Source organism: Corvus brachyrhynchos, unplaced genomic scaffold (genome assembly GCF_000691975.1).
Source record: "Corvus brachyrhynchos isolate BGI_N302 unplaced genomic scaffold, ASM69197v1 scaffold175, whole genome shotgun sequence".
Lineage (NCBI taxonomy): Eukaryota > Metazoa > Chordata > Aves > Passeriformes > Corvidae > Corvus > Corvus brachyrhynchos.
In genome coordinates, this window is record NW_008238448.1 from 3,635,723 (window position 1) to 3,640,920 (window position 5,198).

At 41.2% G+C, this 5,198-nt stretch overlaps 1 long non-coding RNA gene across 1 annotated transcript in view; it reads right to left on the minus strand.

Moving 5' to 3' along the window:
- LOC108447287 overlaps window positions 1-5,198 on the minus strand; it is a 23,874-nt gene that overhangs the window by 8,421 nt on the left and 10,255 nt on the right. The gene's annotated exons all lie outside the window — the stretch shown is intronic.

Consider the following 5,198-nt stretch of genomic DNA (forward strand, 5'->3'; position numbering starts at 1 on the left):
GCTCAAAATCTTGTTAGCACAGCTGAGAAAACATGCTTGATAAAAAGGCATAACCCATCAACTCTAAAGATGGGATCAGGTCTTAGCATACGGAACTGAATTAAGAAAAAAAGCTTCCAAAAATATTTGTGGGAGACACTGACTTTCTGTTTCTAATCTTCTTTCAAGGCTTATCATGAATCTCTTCTTTCTTGCTTATTTGCATGTCTTTCAGTAATTACCTCTTTCCATTATTTAGTTTATTGCTAAGCTCCATATTATTTGATATAATTTCCCCCTATTATTCGATATAATTTCCTCTTATTATTCACCTAGCTTTTATTCTTTATTTCCACCTTGTGCCTGCATTTTTAAATGTCCTTAGGATTCCTTGAGGGTTTATTCTTCCAGGCTGCTCACACCCTGAAATGTTAGACCTGACAGTTCAATGTGCCTGTGATCATTCTTCGCTGAGACAAGATGTCTTTTCTTATCTTCCCAGCTTCCCCACAGATGCAGAACATTGTGTGTCTTTCCTTATTCCCCTTCAGAGAAGAGGCAAAACAGGGTGCTTTTTTTCTTTTTTTTTGAAAGAGGGAGAGAGAGCGAACAGGTACTGTTCATGTTTCTTCAGCTACCTCTCCTTCTCCTGAAGTGATGAGCATCTCAGCAGGCCCCAAATCCTTGCCATTTCCCTTGTAGTCTCTACTGCTGGTAAATCTTCCCGTTTCAGCACTGAGGAAAGAAACACTTCTGTTCACAGATGGTCAGAGAAAAAAAAAAAAAACAAACCACAGTAGGATTAAATCTACTGCTTCTTAATTATTTTAAGATTTGAGCAGTTGGTGCTGCAAGAAATCAGCCACATGACCTCTTGCGTCCAAAAGAGCCTCTTGCTTCCAAAAGAGTTTCCGCTTGAGTGCTGAGCACAACTTCATCTTCAAGTAGGAGTCTGACTTGTCAGGTTTCAGAGGAATAAAATACTTTAAAAGTCTCCTTTCTACCTCCTAGACTGTCAGGTAACAGCATTTTGCAGAGGTAGGTGCAGAAACAAGCAAAAGAAGCAGCCATTGAGTGGCTTTGTACTGCGCCATTGTGAAAGAACAAACAGCTTTTTTCGAACGGACTTCCCGATCTGTGAGTCTCTCTCGCCACACACAGACACACATGAGAAATGCCTGTAGGCTGCCATCACTCCTGGTAACACAAGGCAAATGTATTTATGCTTGCGCTGTTGGACAGTGTGTTATGCAACGTGACACCATACACATGCCTGGGAGAAGAGTTTAGAGCAAGGAACATTTTGCTATTGAAACTTGTTTCAGTTGAAATGGCAGAGCAGAGAGATCAGCAGAGCAGTGCAGTTGGATGTAGCTGCAGAGATTACTTGTGACCCCTGTGACTGGTCAATCAGGCAAATTCCTGAAGCACTCAGTGTGGGACAGCCACCACATCTCCTGCAATGCCTAGCAGGAAGCATTTTGTTACAGTGACAGTGCAACTCTTCTGGTATAACATTCTCCCCCAGTGCTTCAATGAAATACATCACTGGCTGCTTTTACATAGAGAGATGTGTTCTCTCCCACCTTGCCTTCTACTTAATTTCCCCACTAATATCAACCTGGAGACTTCTTATTCATAGGTGCTTATATTCCAGGTCCAGAAGAAGTCTTAAAGCTAAAACTTTATGTCCAAGATTAAACTACCGAGATGAAAGTAACCAGTCCAAAAGTCCTATGTAGCATCTCAAACCAAAAGTCAGTAGGTAACTTCAAAAGACCAAGAACTGAAAACATTATTGTGGTGGGAAAGGGCAGGAAAAGTTAAAAGTGGAAGAAGAGCTCAGGGCCCAGGCCAGCAAATACATATTCTTACTTTAAAGTCATTCCCACCTTAGGCATACTGAGATATATGTTACTTAATACAGTGTCATGAGGATGGATGCACACCTAACTCCTTCCAAACTCTTTGCTTCCTGTTGCTAAGTGGTTACTTGTTATTAAAGACAAACAAAACACATTAGCAGTATTTGCAATGCAATACAGTCATGATCTGTTAAGTGAGGTGGGGTTCTGGAATGTTCTGCTGGACCCCTGACGCTTTGCTGTACCTTTCATAATGTCACAACTGCCTACTTGCAGACAGAGAGCACTGAGGAAAAGGATGATCCATGACCTTGTCTCACATCAGCTGCTTTCTATCTAGCACAATGTAGGCCTTCTCTTACTTGAGAACTCCTGGTATTCCTGGAGAAAATTGAACCAGAAATAGTTATAATTCTGAAAATCTCCAGACTTCAGGGCTGCTTTTGCTGGATTCAGAACACCGGGGTTAAGGCAGACCTAGCAGGGGAATGAAACCATCTGTGTATTGACTGAAGAGTGTATTTTACATCATCTCTGAAATTAAGGATTATGAAACTGACAGGAGAGGGAAATCCATGGTGTTAAAAATAGGATATTCATTAACGTTTGAAAAGCAAAAAAATATCTAAGCTCATGATTTCCCCTCTTCATCTGTAATTCCTATTGTTTATAGACTATTTTAATTAATTTTTTAAAATCTTGCAACCTTATGAACATAGCTGAATCTAAAGTCAGTCTTTGGAGAGTTTACTAGCACCTAAATGCTTCTGAATCTCAAGAGACTTCCAGATTAAACACTTCATCTATGTCACCATATTTTTATTTTCCTGGAAGTGGGGCTGATATTTTTTCCCTGTGATAGATACCAACAATTATCTTTGAGAGAAAGATTGTTCTGTGGTTAAAAGCGTGGCCCAGGACTCTGGAAACCGACATTTCCATTTGTATTCTGCTCTACTACAGGTGATCCTTATGATGTTGGGCTATTCATTTGATCATTCCTTGGCCCATTTTCCCTTCTCTAAACTGAAGAAAAGAATATTTCCATGCTTCATGGAAGAGTTATGAGCATAAATTAATTCATATTTATGAGGTACTAAAGGGATACTGATGAGTACCATTAAAAGGCTGACTTACAAATAAAACCCTCTCTGTGTTCTGCATTTCCCCTGATATAGCTGTTTTTCTTTACTTCTTAAAGCAAGGACTTTTTTTTTCAGAGTAGTATTTTTTACTTGTGACATTTCTTGACTTTACTTTGGAACAATAAGTACTTGTACATTGCAGTTCCAGCAATTATTTTTATGCATGATATGCTATATATGAAACTTCCAGTGTCCTTTATAGCTAAATAGAGTAGAATAGTTTCTTTTAAGATTTCTTTTTAAAGCCTGTGAAAAAGCACCAGACTTGCAGCTGACAAGGCAGAAGCATAGCACCTTTACACAAAAAGCAGAGGGAGGATAGGAAGCAGAGAGAAGAGCATCTTTTGTGATTATCATTCCATCCTCGGGAGGGCTGACTCATGGGTGAAACTGCAGAATAAAACCCAGTATGTATAAACTCTGCTTTCTTACTCCATCTGCACAGTAGAGGTTTGCAAGGTGTCACCCAAGATGTGACATTTATTTTTGGTGACAACCAAAAAATAAATCAGGCTGAAGTCTCTCAAAAGAAAGCAGAGGAGACTATTTTTCTGTTCTTGATAAGTAAGCTTGAACCACTTTGTTGGCATAAAACCCAGGAAACATTTAGCAGAATTTATCCCTGCTGAGAATTTAAATACCAGCTTTGCAAAGGAAATAATGTGTACAAGTTAAGTTTCTTTTGTTGACTGAATGTACTTATTTCTCTAAATATATTTATGAAGACACACAAGCATTATGTAGAAATGAACCACGCAACACTATTCTAAAATTCACACAGGAAATAAAAGCTTTCAAAACATGCAGGGAAAGAAATCCTTTGACTACTATAAAAAGCAGTTTTAAAAGCTTGAGAAAAGAAAGCAGTTCAAAATCTTTTCCTATGCTTGAGCAGTATTAGGAATAATAGGAAGCAGTGTGACACCATTCCGACAAGAAGACTGTTTAAGTAAGCTCCTAGTCAGGGGAATTCAGTCAGCCCTCCAATTACCCTTCCCTCTGAAAGTCATTGAGCTGCATGAAAAAGAGCCATAGAAGAAGGAAGCATTTTAAGCCACATAGTGCCACTTGCAGGTCAAACAGTCCACGACAGCTACATAAGGCAAGGATAGAAGCACACAAATCCATAGCTGTGTAATACAAGCTTCAGTGTGAGATTTGGTAGAGGCACTCTGGAAGAATTTACTTGACATCCTCGAGAGAGAGCAAGTTTGAACAAAGTTAGCTTTGTCACCACGGAAGAAGTTCTTAGCATGTATCTGAGAGTAACTGGGTTGCATGTCCAGGTGACTGGCAGCACAGCAGGATGTCCTGGTTTTCCCAACACAGATGTAGCTGTACAGAAACATCAGCATGTTGAGTAAATGCTCTTGGATGACAGAAACAACCAACGACACAGCATGTGGTCAGCTTGGGACTGTACCACGGTGAGTCCTGGCCTTGGGGAAAGGCACATGTACTTTTAAACCATCTTAATCACTCCTCAGGGTTTCTCTGGCTCTTGGTGCCAGTCCATGCTGCCTTGTAACAGGTCTACACTGCACTGGCAGCAGCATTCCCTCTGGGGCGGCTCTGTTGCATCCTGTTCTTCCCCTTTGCTGAGGGAGAAGTGTAGATTTGATCATTTAGATTTCTGTCTGCCACGAGCTACTTTTCTGTAAAAAAAAGATGTCTGTGAGGCTACTCAGGCCAAGGGCTTGACTCCTCACCTGGAGAAAAAAAGAGCAGTTCAGGCTTTAGAATTCTCCAGACATCATGTACAGAGGAATCAAGGGAGAACCAACAGTCAGGAGGGAAAGGAGGGCAGTAGACCTGCCATTCCCTGCACAATACGGTTCCTGGAGCCTCAGAAGCAGGCAGAAGGGCTGGAAGGCAGCACAGCCATGGTGACACTAGTTCAGTGTGTTCCACTTGGCACGTTCCCCAGGCTGAGGTCCAGCAGAATTCCACCTCAGGTGGCACTTTAAAGCTGCTGGCTGCATTTGAGCAGCAGCACAGCCTGCCGCCCCCCCAGGGCTCCTATGCTCTGCAAGGTTTGAAAAACGAAATACAGGAATGTTGGCCTCTGGGTCTACATCCCAATTTGTATTTGAAGGGAAGGGGATTCAGAGACTTTCTGTTGAGTTTGGAGGAGGCAGGGAGTGGAGAAAAATGAGTTCAACACATATGTAAGGGGTGGCCTTCATCTCGCAACAGAGATACATTCATG